Consider the following 17,385-nt stretch of genomic DNA (forward strand, 5'->3'; position numbering starts at 1 on the left):
TGCCATTTTAACTACATTGTAAGTTGTTATTCTTACTTTTTCTTTTTCTATTACAATTTTTTGCTCTATGTTATAAATCCAAAATTCTTGATAATCTTGTTTTAATTTCAGACTAGTTATGTTTCATGGTTCATTGAAGCTTGATTTAGTGTGAATGCTGAGATTGTTTGAAGATTTTTGAGAGATTGTTCCTTGAAACAAGTTTGGGGGAATTTTTGACCTAGAAACTGGCGCTTTTTCAAAATTTTCATGGTATGATGAAATTGGTATGAAATTGACGACATTATTGTGATGCTTGTGAATTTTTGTCACCTATTTTGTTGAGTTTCTTTGTAATTTGAGAGAATTTTACATTATGACATTTCTAGGGCATGAAATTGGAGATTTTGTTGATTGGGATGAATTGATGAAATTAAGTTGCAATTGTTGTTCCTTTGGGTGTTTATTGATCATCTAGAGCTTGAATTTCATTGGGCCTTGACTGGATTTAACAATTGTGGTGTAATTTGAGTACGTTGCATTTTAGGTCATCAATTTGGGGCTTCTCAATTTTACTTGCAATTGTCTTGTTTTTTAATTTTGTGGTTATCTTTAATATTATTTAGGGCTTCCCATACTTTGCTAACCAATCCATACCCAATATCATATCAAAGTCAGTCATAACCAACTCTATCAAATCCACTGACAACTCTCTGCTCTCCACTATCACTGACAAAGATCTGACCCATCTCCTGGATACCACTAACTCCCCAGTGGGTAGCAAGGTACCAAACCCCACATCATAGAAATCACAAGGTATACACAATCTATCAATGACACTACTAGCAACAAAGGAATGTATAGCACCAGAATCAATCAATACATTATAAGCGGTTCCAGCACTAAGAAGCTGACCTGTGACAACTGAGTCAATGCCAACACTCGAGCTGGGCTGAGCTGTCTGCCTTCTTGGGTTCTTCCTTTCTTGCCTTAGGGCAATCCTTTTTAAGATGACCCATTGCTCCACAAGAGAAGCAGGTCCTTGCCCTACACTCTCCCAAGAGATGCCTTTTGCATCTAGGACACTTAGGATAAGACCTCCAGGCTTCATTACCACCCGGACGACCCATAGAAATACCACGGGGTCGTCTGTCAGGACCTGGAACTGGGAAGGTGTCAGGAACCTTCCTCTTCTGATCACTGGGGCCTACACCCCTACCAGAACCCACAAATGGAGGACCTGGCCTCCTGAAATCCCTTCTGGCTAAATTATCACGCCAGATCTTAGTCTCTGCACTCTCAGCTGTGAGTGCCTTCTCCACCACCTGTGCATAAGTAGTAACTCCTGCCACAGTGGTGATACGTACATCTCAGCCTAACCTGGGCTGTAGCCCCTGTAAGAAACGCTCTCTCCTGGTCCCATCAGTGGGCACCAACTCCTTGGCAAACTTTGCCAAACGGTCAAACTTTAAGGCATACTCAGTAACTGATAAGCTTCCCTGAAGTAGCCTCATGAATTCATCAGCCTTCGCCGCTCTAATAGCATCATTATAATACTAAATCTAGATTTACCAATGCTAGTGCTAAGTCTAGGTATAAAATAAAAAAGTCTAGGAGATATTGGTAGAATTATAAATGGTACTGTTCAGATTAACAAGACCAAAACAATTAGTTATGTTAGTGTTGCCTCTGTAGGTGGCACTTCATCTCAAGCTCGGACTAGACATCCTCGTCCCTCTAATTTGGAGGAAAGGAAGAGTAGACTGGAGCTGAATTTCCAGGAGCATCATTTATAGTGTCAATATGTCCCATTATCAACATGGGTATCAGTAGGCGTTCGCATCTCATTTTGGTATTGACACTAGTAAATTTCCTCAGTTTCCACAGCACAACACTTTGGCTATCCTCCACCTGAGGGGGATGGTGACGATGGTCCTACGTTGGGAGCAGTCTGAGTTCGTCAGGTAAGTTTCTTTTTCATAGCTTTTATTTAAACATTTGGGACAATGTTTATATTAATTTTGAGGGAAGGAATTTATTGTATTTTATATTTAGGTTGTTGTTTGTGTTAGTTTGTGTTGTCTTGTATGTGTTATGTTGTTTTTAGGGTGTTTAAAGTGTCGTTGAATCAAGTTGACAATGATTAGCCAATGACAATATATTAAATGATTTGTTGTATAAATTGAATGGAATGAAACCTATAAAAAATCTTTGTGCTTGGTTGAATATTTATTTCCATGTTTACTTGGATCTACTTAAATAATTGAGAGCTTGATCATGATTTTTAATAATTTTTTTTTTAACAATATTTTATGCTTTCTGAATTCTGAAAATGTAAATGAAATATGAACATGTTGTTATCCTAGAACTTGTTTGCTTGCTATTTGAGACGAAATCCTAGAAGATGCATGCTTAGGGAAATGATTTAGGTTTTTTTTTTTTTGAAACATTTGAGCCTTTCAATCCAACCTTGACTAATTTAATCCCTACTTACCCATTTTGAGCTTAACGTGATTCTTTTTATTGTTTGACACCAATGTTGAGTCTATTTGAACCCTTAAAGTTTTTCCATTCCTTTGATTGTACCATGAGCATATGAAAAATAATTGGGCGATTAGTTTCCAATGGGGTGGGCATTTGCAAGGGTTGTTAATAGAAGAATACAATTTAAGAGAGAAAGAAAGAGAAAAAATTTGCATGTAGGTTGAAAGATTTATATATCCTAGTATGAATATAGATTGTGTTGTTAATCTGCTATCACAATAAGAGAAAAAATATTGAAAATTGTATTGACGAAGTAATAAATTGGATAGATGATGAAATTAAATACCCTAGCTGTACATCCATTGAATTAATTTGATTTTATTTGTTTTGGATGTTTGTTAATTGTTAGTTTTATCAATTCTTATTTCTATTCTTGATATTCTTGAATCTAAGTTTTAGTAAAGAAAAATGAAAAAAATATATTGAAAATGAACTACACCCCTATTGAAAATACAAAGAAACATGTTTGGGAGAATGTATATAGTATAATTAGTGAATAATGAAAAAAAAAATTGTTTATGAATTCTCTCTCAAAACAAGAAAGAATGGGAAATTTGAGATTGTTCTTAGGTTTGTAAATTTGTTAAAAGAGTGATTTGTTTGTTTTGTGTGCTTGTGGTATATTTGAGTCTAAATAACTATATCTTCTACTTTTACCAAAGACGTTCAATTATAAACGATGAAAGTCCTATTGATTCTTGAGCATGTGTTGTGTACATTAGTGGAGATCAGTAAGTATAGCAAGCTTATGAGATAATGATTGATTGATTGATTAATTGATTGTAATGAATTTTTTTTGGTGAGCATGAATTAATTCAAATGCATTTTATTTATTAATTATGATTAGGAGAAATTTTATTTTTATTGGACCAAAGTAAGTTGGAAGAATATTTAGACTAAAATTCTGGATTATTGGTGGATTTTCTTGAAGATTATATAAGCATGTTATTCATAATATTTTGAGGCTTGAATTGTTGTTGTCGGCTTGATTTGTTTTTGTTGGTTGTTTTAAGTTTTTAGAGTTAGTATTGTTTTTCTTCTATGTTCTTTACTCAAGGGCGAGTAAATGGTATGTTTTGGGGAGTTTGATAAACGAGTTTCCGAGTCGTTTTACCAGTCGAAACTGGATCTTTAATGGAGTAAATCGACTGCACTACTATGCTGGAAAATGAGGAATTCTGCAGATTTTAAATGAAGGGATTTTGTTCATTTCACGTGGGGAAAACATAGGGTTTTGTATTTTAATGTGATTTTCGTCATAATAATCTAGTTTTTCATAGGCCTAAACTTGGAGAGGACGACTGGAAGCTCAGTAGAGATGAATGGATCGCTTTAGAGTTTTTCTTTCTTCTTTCATTGTTAATTATGTTTTATTTTAGTTTATTGGATGTTAATACTACGATTAAGAACTAAGTTAATTTCTAGGATTTTTAATGTAGGATTTTTAATATTATTTAATGCAATTTCTATGAGTTCTTTTTCTTCATTGTGATCTATTTAATTTGCGCTTAATGAATGTGTAACGCCCTACTTCCTTAGAACCGTTACTAAGTGAGTTTAAAAACGTGCTTTCAACTCGCTAATCGAGGTTTTAAATCAAATAGTGTAACTAAGCCATAATAGAGGAAAAACTTTAGAAATAATAATTTCCATAGAAAATCATAAAAGTTTTACACTTGGGATCCCAAAATACAGTTTAGAAACATTTACAACATATAAATTGAACCAAGTCGACTAAACAACCAAAATCTAGGTTTATTTACAAACATCTCCCAAAATTCTCTAGCTGTGGCAGCCAGGCTGGCCAAACATGTACACGCCGCCTCATGCCTGCTACACTCATGGTTGGTTGGCCTTCTCTTTACCCTTACATGCACCACAGAGCATCTATGAGCTGAAGCCCAGCAAGAAAACCCACAAACAGATAACATATGCAACACATATTTCAAGCATATAAACAGGCCACACATGGGCTAAACACATACATCCTATCCATCCCAGGCGTTTAACAAGCCCTGGGTTCGCGGACCACGCCGTGAGGATATCCTAGGTATCCTTTTAGGGACTCGCCCTGGCAACTCGCACTCCACGTGCTCAACGCTGCTCCTGGCCCTTTGCCGTACTCGACCTCGCACTTAATGTGCCTACTGCCGTTCCCGACCCTTTGCTGTTCTTGGCTCCCTGCCGACCTCGGCCTACACTGTTCCCGGCTCTTTCCGATCATTCACATAATAGCATTCATAACATAATAAGCAAGTACAGAATTCTAGCAAATTCAGTCAAAGGGCTACACCCTGCAGTTCAAACACATTGGGCTCAGCCCTGCATACAAGCTCTATGGGTACAAGGGTTTTCTTACCTGAGTCCCGAGCTCTCCGAGCACCGATGTCCATAGCAGAGTCCTCTAACTTGAGCCTCTCTGAAACCCTAGTCACAACACATTAACAACATCCATCCATCAAGTTCTAATCCAATAAATAATTTTGAGCCATAACCCTAACCTCCGGGACCTTAAATTCTATCAATTCGGGTGATACAATCCATCCCGATCCTTAACCATTGAGTTCCCAAGCCTAAACACCCTTAAAAACACAAACTAGCACTAAGAGCTGCGGCCCTACCCACAAGCGCCGCAGATAGCCTTGAAAAAGAGGCTAGCACCTCACTGACCCCAACACGGGCCGCGGCGCGCACACCAAGCGCCGCGGCGCGCATGAACTTCTCGGCCTCCCATGGCCGCGCGCGCACACGGGCCGTGGCGCGCCCCTCCTAGGGTCGCGGCCCTCACCTCCAAACCCAGAATTTTCATCATCTTCCCTACATTTTTCCTCAAACTAACTCACCCAAAGCTTATCTAACAGACCCATATAAACAACACAAACATCCAGCTCAGTATCAACATCAAAACCCTTCAAAATCTGCTCCAAAACTCAACTAAAACACTCAAGAACATATCAAACTTAACTAGCATGCAACTCTAACAAACCAGCAGCAATTCTAGATATAACCTTAATAATTAGAGCTTACCTCTGATGGATAAAAGCCTCAGAACCAATTCCCTATGCTCCAAGCTTCAAGCTCCCCTGAATCCCCAGCTGCAATCCCTTAGCTTCAAGTTAGTTTCCCCCAAGTTTCCCTTGAGTTTTCCTTAGAGAGTGAAAGAGAGAGGAAGATGAAAGCTATCTTCAGCTGAGAAGGAATGTGTAGGAAGGTTTCTCCAAGTTTCCCAACTATTCCTCTACTTTGTTTTATTTAACTTAATCTATGTGGTTACCTCAAGGCTCGGGGTACCAAAACGTCCCCGAGGGAAAAATGGTAATTTTTCCCAATATTCCCTCCTAGACATTCTATCCTCAAATATATCTCCAAATATTTATTTCCATATCCCGATAACCCCATAACTCATCTAATACCCAAATTACCCCTCGACTCAACCCGAGTCGGAGTCTCAACCCTGTTGTGACTTTCTAGTTAACCGCTCCGTAGGACTGCCTCAGATCGTGCTGCACAGACATATCACATATATATAACATTTATCGTATTTATGCCCCTAATGTCCAGACGGGGCCCACATGCACATTTAACTCAACATGCATCATTATCATATATTCACATAAATCCACATATTAGCATATTAAATCATTTATTGCCCTCCAGGCACACTAATCAAGGCCCTAAGCCCGATTAGCAAATTCGAGTTGTTACAACTATCCCCCCCTTACATAAATTTTGCCCTCGAAATTACCTGAACAACTCGGGGTACCGCTCCCTCATCTCTGACTTAAGTTCCCGCGTCGCCTCCTCAACCTTGCTGTTTCTCCATAGCACTTTCACCAAGGCGATGGTCTTGTTCCTCAAGAATTTATCTTTTCGGTCAAGAACCTGAACCGGCTTCTCCTCATAGGACAAATACTGATCAAGCTCCAGATTCTCAAAACTTAGAACATGCACTGAATCTGACATATACTTCCGGAGCATGGATACATGGAAAACATCATGAACCCCTGATAAAGCTAGAGGCATCGCTAATCTGTAAGCTACCTCTCCAACTCGTTCCAGAATCTCGAAGGGGCCAACAAACCTAGGGCTCAACTTGCCCCGAACACCAAACCGTTTCACACCCTTCATGGGTGAAACCCTAAGGAACACATGATCACCAACTTGAAATTCCACGCTCCTGCATTTCAGGTTTGAATAACTTTTCTGTCGACTCTGGGAGGCGAGCATATGCGCTCTAATCTTCTCAATCGCCTCATTGGTCCTTTGAACCACCTCTGGACCCAGATACCTCCTCTCACCTGTCTCATCCCAATGAATAGGTGATCTACACTTCCTTCCATAAAGCATCTCGTACGGAGCCACTCCAATGGTCGCTTGATAACTATTGTTGTACGAGAACTCGATCAAAGGGAGATACTTACTCCACGATCCCCCAAAATCAAGCACACAGGCTCGCAGCATATCCTCCAATATCTTAATCGTCCTCTCAGGCTGTCCATCCGTCTGAGGATGATAAGCAGTACTAAACCGTAACTGTGTGCCCATAGCCTTCTGCAGACTCTCCCAAAACTTGGAGGTGAAGGTGGGGTCTCTGTCGGATACTATCGACCTCGGAGCCCCATGAAGTCGAACAATCTCCTTCACATACAACTCAGCATACTGCTCCACAGTATAAGTTGTCCTAACAGGCAAAAAGTGGGCGGACTTGGTATACCTATCCACAATCACCCACACCAAGTCATGCTGTCCCACAGTTCTCGGTAAACCAACTACAAAGTCCATAATAATATCTTCCCACTTTCATTCTAGGATCCCCAGAGGCTGCAACAACCCTGCTAGCCTCTGGTGCTCAGCCTTAACCTGCTGGCAAGTTAAGCACTTAGCCACATAATCCACCACATCCCTCTTCATGCCCGACCACCAATATAGAGCTCTCAAGTCCTGGTACATCTTCGTCGTACCCGCGTGCAAAGAATAGGGAGTGGTATGCGATTAATCTAAGATCTCTCACTGGATATCAGAATCCATCAGAACACAGATCCGACCCTTGTACTTTAGTAATCCCATCTCTGAAATGGAAAAGTCCTCTGTCGCTCCGACTAAGGCACTCTCCTTATGACCTCGCAACTGGGAATCTTTCCCCTGGTCCTCTCAAGGAGTGTAGACTGAAGAGTGATGTTGGCCAACTGACCAACCACCAATTCTATACCTGCTCTAGTTATCTCCTCAGCTAACTTGTCAGATATCTGCCTCGAACTAAACAACTGTCCTGGGCCTTTCTGACTCAATGCATCAGCCACTACATTAGCCTTCCCAGGATGGTATAGGATATCGCAATCATAATCCTTAACCAACTCCAGCCACCGCCTCTGGCGCATATTCAGGTCCTTCTGAGTAAAGAAATACTTTAGGCTCTTATGGTCGGTGTATATCTCGCACCTCTCACCATAAAGATAATGCCTCCAAATCTTAAGTGCAAACACCACTGCTGCCAACTCCAGATCATGCATAGGATATCTCTACTCGTATTCCTTTAACATTCTCGATGCATAGAAAATAACCCTATACAAACACCCATATTTGGACATAGGTAAAACACAGGTGGGAGGGGAACTATCAAATAGGCATAATTTCATATGGGGAGTAGATAAATTGATGGTATTAATATAGTAAGGTGGGAGGGTAAAAAAATTAGTTGAAGAAGTAATCCAAATATAACCCTGCCTGGATGCATCAGAGTAGACCACAAACTTTTCATTCTTTGTCGGCAAGCTTAGCACTGGCGCAATGATCAGTCGCCGCTTCAGTTCCTTAAAACTGTTCTCACACCTGTCCGTCCAGACATACCTTGTCTTCTTCTTTGTCAGTTCTGTCAATGGCGTAGCTATTCTGGAGAACCCCTCAACAAACCGCTGGTAATATCCTGCTAAACCCAAAAAGCTTCTCACTTCAGGAACATTGCTCGGTCTAGGCCAATCTCTGACCGCCTCAATCTTACTTGGGTCAACCAGAATCTCCTCCTTACTGACGATATGGCCCAGAAATGTAACTTATGGCAACCGGAACTCGCACTTACTGAACTTAGCATATAACTTATGCTCTCTCAACCGCTGTAAAACCAACCGCAGATGTTGCTCGTGCTCTGTCTCTGACTGGGAGTACACTAGAATGTCATCGATTAATACAATCACAAACTTGTCCAGATAATCCTTGAAAACCCTATTCATCATATCCATGAAGGCAACTAGGGCATTGGTTAATCCAAAGGACATAACCAAGAATTCATAATGTCCATACCTCGTTCGGAAAGCGGTCTTTGGTATGTCGTCCTCGTTAATCCTTAAATGATGGTAACCTAACCGAAGATCTATCTTGGAAAACACTGTTCTTCCATGTAGCTGATCAAACAAATCGTCGATCATAGGCAGTGGATACTTGTTCTTAATGGTTAACTTGTTCAGCTCCCTATAATCAATACACATCCTAAGGGACCCATCCTTCTTCTTAACGAACAACACTGGAGTACCCCATGGCGAGAAACTCGGTCTGATGAACCCCAAATCCAGTAACTCCTGCAACTGAATCTTCAACTCCTTTAACTCCGCTGGAGCCATTCTATAAGGTATCCTAGATACTAGCTCCGCTCCTGGTACCAATTCTATGACGAAGTCAATCTCCCGCTGCGGCGAAAACCCTGGCAGATCTACTGGAAACAAATCTAGAAACTCACACACCAATCTAGTCTCACCCGATCCAACCGACACCACCTTAGAGGTATCCACAACGCTTACTAGGAATCCTGTACAACCTTCCTGCATCAGGTCTCTAGCCTTCAATGCTGAAATTATCGGTACACGCGGTCCACTAACTGACCCCACAAACACAAAGGGTACCTCCCCTTCTGGTTCAAAAGTCACCATTCTGCGCTTGTATTCAATCGTTGCCCCATACTTTGATAACCAATCCATTCCCAAAATTATGTCAAAATCATCCATCTCTAACTCAATCAGATCAACAGACAGTTCCCTACCATCTACCTCTACATGCAACGCTCTAATCCACTTCCTAGAGACTACCAATTCTCTTGTTGGCAACAAAGTCTAAGATCCCCTAGCATACACATCACTAGGTCTACAAAGCTGATCTATCACTCTAGCAGATACAAATGAATGGGTAGCCCCTGAATCAAACAATGCAGTATACAAAGAACCAGCACTAGAGATCTGACCTGTCACAACTGAGAGGCTAGCCTCTGCCTCAGTCTGTGTTAAAGTGAATACCCTGGCAGGAGCAAGACTGTCACTCTGCTTCTGTTCCTCCTTCTTAACTTGAGGGCAATCCCTCTTCAGATGACTGGCACTCCCATAAACAAAGCAGGCCCTAATCCTGCACTCACCCTGGTGTCGTCGCCTGCACCGCGGACACATTAGAAAACTCCTCCAGTTGTCACTGCCACCCGGACGGCCAGTGGAAGCACCCCGTGCCGTCCTATCTAAACTAGGAGGAACAAAGGAATCTGGGGCCTTGCTCTTCTGCTCACTAGAACCTCCACCACGACCGAATCCAATAAAATGAGGCACTGTCCTCCTGGCATCGCACCTAATAGCGCTATCCTTCCAAATCTGATCTTCAGCTCTCTCAGCAGTAAGGGCCTTATCCACAACTTGGCCATAAGTAGTAATCTCTGGATCCAAGGTAATATTCACATCGTGGGCAATCATAACATTCAACCCCCGCACAAACCTATCTCTTCTTGCCGCATCAGTCGGCACTAGATATGGCGCAAACTTTGCCAACCTATCAAACTTTATAGCATACTCTGTCACTGTCGATTGGTTCTGAGTAAGGTTGATAAACTCATCAACCTTCGCAGCTCGAACTGCCACATTGTAATACTTCTCGTTGAACAAGTTTCTAAATTCTTCCCAGGTCATAACTGATACATCCCTTCTCTGAACCACCACATCCCACCAAATGCGGGCATCCTCTCTAAACATGTAGCTAGCACAGGCTACCCTCTCATTCACCTGAACTCTCATAAAATCCAGAATTGAGGAAATCATATTCATCCACCGGTCTGCCCGCAGTGGGTCTGATCCACCCTCGAAGGTGGGAGGATGCTGCTTCCTGAACCTCTCATACAAAGGTTCCCACTTATTCTCCATAGCAGATTGCATTGGCATTGGCGCTACAACCTGCTGCACTGGCAGCCCAGTAACCTGAGGCAGGGCCTGCTGCCTCAACTGTCGCAACTCTTCCTCTATCTGTTGCAATCTTGCCTCCATCTCGGCAAACATCTCTTGCCAATTCTGTGGGGCAGGTGGAGGGTCCAGACCCTGGTTGTCATCCTCGGCCCTACTGCCGCGGAGTCTAGCTGATTGCCGAGGCATCTCAACAAATATGCCTGCAACCAACGACGCCGCTCATCAGGCATGATAACAAAATCCAAAACCACCTCCCAAACACCTTAGTCATCTGCAAATAATAACTCATATAACATATAACACAAAACGAGCCATGCCCTAGCATCATGCATATGTTAACTCATTCATCATGCTCTATATAAGATAAGCAGGCAAACAGGGCATTCAAACACATATTCAAACATATTAGCCAATCTTACCAACCAACCCTGAGTTGAGCCTGTCACTAACAGTGAGTGTACATGTTCGGTCAATCTCCAAAACCAATAACCTTGGCTCACTCTGATACCAAGTTGTAATGCCCTACTTCCTAAGAGTCGTTACTAAGTGAGTTTAAAAACGTGCTTTCAACTCGCTAATTTAGGTTTTAAATCAAATAGTGTAATTAAGCCATAACAGAGGAAAAACTTTAGAAATAATAATTTCCATAGAAAATCATAAAAGTTTTACACTTGGGATCCCAAAATACAGTTTAGAAACATTTACAATATATAAACTAAACCAAGTCGACTAAACGACCAAAATCTAGGTTTATTTACAAGCATCTCCCAAAATCCTCTGGCTGTGGCAGCCAGGTTGGCCAAACATGTACACGCCACCTCATGCCTGCTACACTCATGGTTGGTTGGACTTCTCTTTACCCTTACCTGCACCACAGAGCATCTGTGAGCAGAAGCCCAGCAAGAAAACCCACAAACAGATAACATATGCAACACATATTTCAAGCATATAAATAGGCCACCAATGGGCTAAACACATACGGCCTAGCCCTCCCACGCGTTTACCAAGCCCTGGGTTCACGGACCACGCTGTGAGGATATCCCAGGTATCCTTTTAGGGACTCGCCCTAGAAACTCGCACTCCACGTTCTCAACGCTGCTCTCGGGCCCTTGCCGTACTCGGCCTCGCACTTAATGTGCCTAATGCCGTTCCCGGCTCCCTGCCGACCTCGGCCTACACCGTTCCTGACTCTTGCTGATCATTCACATAATAGCATTCATAACATAATAAGCAAGTACATAATTCTAGCAAATTCAGTCAAAGGGTTACGCTCTGCAGTTCAAACACATTGGGCTCAGCCCTGCATACCAATTCTATTCAAACACATTGGGCTCAGCCCTGCATAAAAGCTCTATGGGTACAAGGGTTTTCTTACCTGAGTCCCGAGCTCTCCGAGCACCGATGTCTCGAGCACAGTCCTCTAACTTGAGCCTCTCCGAAACCTTAGTTACAACACATTAACAACATCCATCCATCAAGTTCTAATCCAATAAATAATTTTGAGCCATAACCCTAACCTCCGGGACCTTGAATTCTATCAATCCGGGTGATACAATCCATCCCGAGCCTTAACCATTGAGTTTCTAAGCCTAAACACCCTTAAAAACACAAACTAGTACTAAGAGTCGCGGCCCTACCCATAAGCGCCACGGCTAGCCTCGAAACAGAGGCTAGCACCTCACTGACCCCCACACGGGCCGCGGTGCACACACCAAGTGCCGCGGCGCGCATGAACTTCTCGGCCTCCCATGGCTGCGCGCGCACACAGGCCATGGCGCGCCCCTCCTAGGGTCGCGGCCCTCACCTCCAAACCTAGAATTTTCATCATCTTCCCTACATTTTTCCTCAAACTAACTCACCCAAAGCTTATCTAATGGACCTAGATAAACAACACAAACATTCACCTCAGTATCAACATCAAAACCCATCAAAATCTGCTCCAAAACTCATCTAAAACACTCAAGAACATATCAAACTTAACTAGCATGCAACTCTAACAAACCAGCAGCAATTCTAGATATAACCTTAATAATTAGAGCTTACCTCTGCTGGATAAAAGCCTCAGAACCAATTCCCTATGCTCCAAGCTTCAAGCTCCCCTGAATCCTCAGCTGCAATCCCTTAGCTTCAAGTTAGTTTCCCCCAAGTTTCCCTTGAGTTTGCCTTAGAGAGTGAAAGATAGAGGAAGATGAAAGCTATCTTCAGCTGAGAAGGAATGTGTAGGACGGTTTCTCCAAGTTTCCCAACTATTCCTCTACTTTGTTTTATTTAACTTAATCTATGTGGTTACCTCAAGGCTTGGGGTACCAAAACGTCCCCGAGGGCAAAATGGTAATTTTTCCCAATATTCCCTACTAGACATTCTATCCTCAAATATATCTCCAAATATTTATTTTCATATCCCGATAACCCCATAACTCATCTAATACCCAAATTACCCCTCGAATCAACCTGAGTCGGAATCTCAACCCCGTTGTGACTTTCTGGCTAACCGCTCCCTAGGACTGTCTCAGATCGTGATGCACAGACATATCACATATATATAACATTTATCTCATTTATGCCCCTAATGTCCAGATGGGGCCCACATGCACATTTAACTCAACTAAACATGCATCATTATCATATATTCACATAAATCCACATATTAGCACATTAAATCATTTATTGGCCTCCAGGCACACTAATCAAGGCCCTAAGCCCGATTAGCAAATTCGGGTCATTACAGAATGTGAATAAGTTGACATCGTTATTTGCATTACTTATGAATTTAATTCAAAGTCTAAGAGGTGGGAACTAAATATGCAATAGTTCAAGAAACATAGATTTCGATATTGGACTAGAGTACCTATATGGTTTGTGTAGCTTTTATGTTTTATATTTTTAATGCTTCCCTTATGTTTTAAATTTATCACAGATGTAGTGCACCCAAATTTTTTTTAGTTATTAAATTTTTTGTGTTTTATTTTATTTAAGTGTTAAGTGCGGTGAATTTTTTTATTTAAATGTTGTTTATTTTGTTTAGTTGTTGTATGCTGTATTTAATTGTTTGTTATTTTATTTAATTGGTAGAATTGTTTGTATAATTTTTGTGAAATTATTTGTTAAATGATATTTATTTATTTTATTTTAAAAATGCGATTATGTGAGATTATTTATTGAGTGCACTAAGGGGCATGGTAGATAGTGGTGTATCCTAGTGATTTAGTGTGTGTTAGTGCATGGTAGACATGTGTAGATTTTTGTAGCTTCCCGGAATTTTACTTAGTTAACTAGATAGTAGTAGTTGTAGTATTTTAGATTCCGTGGATTTTGGTTCAAACTGGGACTTAGTTGGAAACTCCTTGCAATAGTTATGGATTTTATAATTTAACCTATAGTTCAAGAATGTTAATTATAATATAAGGTTTAATTAATATTGCTGGTTATTAATATGATAATTATTATAACCTGAGGTTTAGATAGAGCCAATAGGATTATGACACTTGTCATATGCATGATTATTAAAGAATTATTATTTTAATGATAAAATCAAGGAAATATAAGACTTAGTCTTCACTAGAATCTGTTAGGAGCAAGACATTTGTCACGATTTTATTTAATTGTGGATTAGGTTGTTATTTATATTATTAAATAGATTTTCCCGTAACTTTAGGGTACTGTAAATTCCGACCTATTTTTGACCTAGTTATATTATGAATTTCGAAAAATAGTATTTCTAGAAAGCTGTAGATAATTGAATTAGCTTTCTAACGGAATAAAGATAGTCTAAATCGGAGTCCTACAACTCCAGTTTTGTTAATGTTACTACATGTGATTTTAGAGTTACGAGATTTAGGAAGTTAGAAGTTAGGATTCTATTTTTTTTTTTTTAATTGTTAAAGACCAACTTTGACTACTTTGACCAACCTCTGATAGTTTTGACGGAGTCTTCAGCCTCTGATTGGCGAATATTCAAATATCTTCAATAAAATTCATTATTTTTATTCAAGTTAAAAAGAATATTTTTATTCCTAGAACTCTATAAATAGGACTTAGGAGCCAGCCCTTTCACTTACTCTTCAGTTGTGATCAGACTCCAAGGTGCTAGTGAGACCATAAGAGTGATAAACACTTGGGTTGGGAAAAAGATTTTCTATTCTTAAGCTTTATAAAACACTTTGGGAAGTGAGGTTAGAGTGTTTCAGTATTGGAGTTAGACTAATCCATAAGGTCAACTGAGGTACTCTTATTCTTAAGTTTCATTCTGTTTGATTCCTTAGTTTCTTTAGTTTTAATTTAGGTTCTAACTTTTGTTGTGGTTTTGGTGGTTATGATTTTAAGTTCTTTGAACTTAAGGTGTCTTTTCGGTAAGTTTCCTCTGGGTGGTTTAGTCCTATTCCTTTCATCTCTGTCCTTTAGAAATACTCACTGTTTTTATTGCTGGTTTTAGGAGTGTTCCAAGTTCCGCATTTGTTCTCAATTATACCGGTGTTGGTAAGGAAAATTAGATAGTTTAGTATTATGATCTAGTTTATGTAATGTTTGATATAGTTTATGTTTGTATGACCTAACATTTCAGGTACAATAAAGGCGTAAGTGTGTCTAGACCTACGGTGTCCAATGATGTATGACGGACTATGTCCGGTATATGACGGACTTTTGTCCGGGGCTTAATTGCCACCCTTGTATAAGCACTTATCTTTTTATTATATCTGATTTGTTATTTTTAGTTATGATTATGATATATGACCTATAGTTATGATTTATGATCTATGACTTATGACCTATGACTTATGACTTAGAGTATGATTTATGGCTTAGATTATGATTTAGAATTATGACTTAAGATATGATATGATCTAGATGTTGTGTTTGTATGACTTTGGTGAATATATATTATGTTTGATTATATGACTAACCCTTATTTATATTTTCCTTACTGGGCTTAGAAGCTCACTCCTTATGATGTTGTTATTTCGGGAAATTAAGGATAGAAAGGTCGGTGGCGAGTGGGACCTAAGAGCTTCGTGATGTATTCGTTGGGGACCATATAGTCGACAAAGATTAAGCGGGCCAAATTATTTATTTAGTTATTTATTTTTAAAGTGTATTTTAAAGTTTGTTTTATTTAAATGTTGCTCATTTTTATGTTAAAGAAAAGTATTTTATTTTTATAAAACCATGGATCCATGTATTTATTTTTAAGTTTTTATTAAATAAAAGAGCAATATTTATGATTATGACCCAACGCTGTGTTCTCGGTAATCTCAGTAATCTATACCATAATCAAAATGACATTCCTTAGCATCACATAATTACTATTTTGCCCTTTCATACAACTCATGTATGGGCCATGCACACATGGTGAGAGTTACTGTAACGCCCTAATTTCTCATAGATTACCAAGAACACAGCGTTGGTTCATAATCGTAAATATTGCTCTTTTATTTAATAAAAACTTAAAAATAAATACATGGATCCATGGTTTTATAAAAATAAAATACTTGCCTTTAACATAAAAATGAGCAATATTTAAATAAAACAAACTTTAAAATAAATAAATAAATAAATAATTTGGCTCGCTTGATCTTGTTCGACTATATGGTCCCCAACGAATACATCACAAAGTTCTTCGGTCCCACTCGCCATCGGCCTTTCTATCCTTAATTTCCTGAAATAACAACATCATAAGGAGTGAGATTCTAAGCCCAGTTAGGAAAATACAAACAAGGGTTAGTCATATAATCAAACATAACATATATTCACCAAAGTCATACAAACACAACATCTAGATCATATCATATCTTAAGTCTTAATTCTAAATCATAATCTAAGCCATAAATCATAAATCATACTTTAAGTCATAAGTCATAGGTCATAAGTCATAGATCATAAATCATAGGTCATAAATCATAACTAGAGGTTATATATCATAATCATAACTAAAAATAACAATCAGATATAATAAAAAGATAAGTGCTTATACAGGGGTGGCAATTAAGCCCCGGACATAGGTCCGTCATAAAGTTTTGGCAACCGAGCCTACCAGACATAGTCCATCATACATCATTGGATACCTTAGGTCTAGACACACTTACCCTTTTATTGTACCTGAAATGTTAGGTCATACAAACATAAACTATATCATACATTACATAAACTAGATCATAATACTAAACTATCTAATTTTCCTTACCAACACCGAGATAATTGAGAACAAATGTGGATCTTGGAACACTCCTAAAACCAGCAATAAAAATAGTGAGTATTTCTAAAGGACGGAGATGAAAGGAAGAGAACTAAACCACCAAGAGGAAACTTACCGAAAAGACACCTTAAGTTCAAAGAACTTAAAGTCCTAACCAGAAAACCATAACAAAAGTTAAAACCTGAATGAAAACTAAAGAAACTAAGGATTCAAACAGAATGAAACTTAAGAATAAGAGTACCTCAATTGACCTTATGGATTAGTGTAACTCCGATACCGAAACACTCTAACCTCACTTCCCAAAGTCTTTTATAAAGCTTAAGAATAGAAAAGCTTTTTCCCAACCTAAGTGTTTATCACTCTTATGGTCTCACTAGCACCTTGGAGTCTGATCACAGCTAAAGAGTAAGTGAAAGGGCTGGGTCCTAAGTCTTATTTATAGAGTTCTAGGAATAAAAAATTTCTTTT

Source organism: Humulus lupulus, chromosome 7, assembly GCF_963169125.1.
Source record: "Humulus lupulus chromosome 7, drHumLupu1.1, whole genome shotgun sequence".
NCBI lineage: Eukaryota > Viridiplantae > Streptophyta > Magnoliopsida > Rosales > Cannabaceae > Humulus > Humulus lupulus.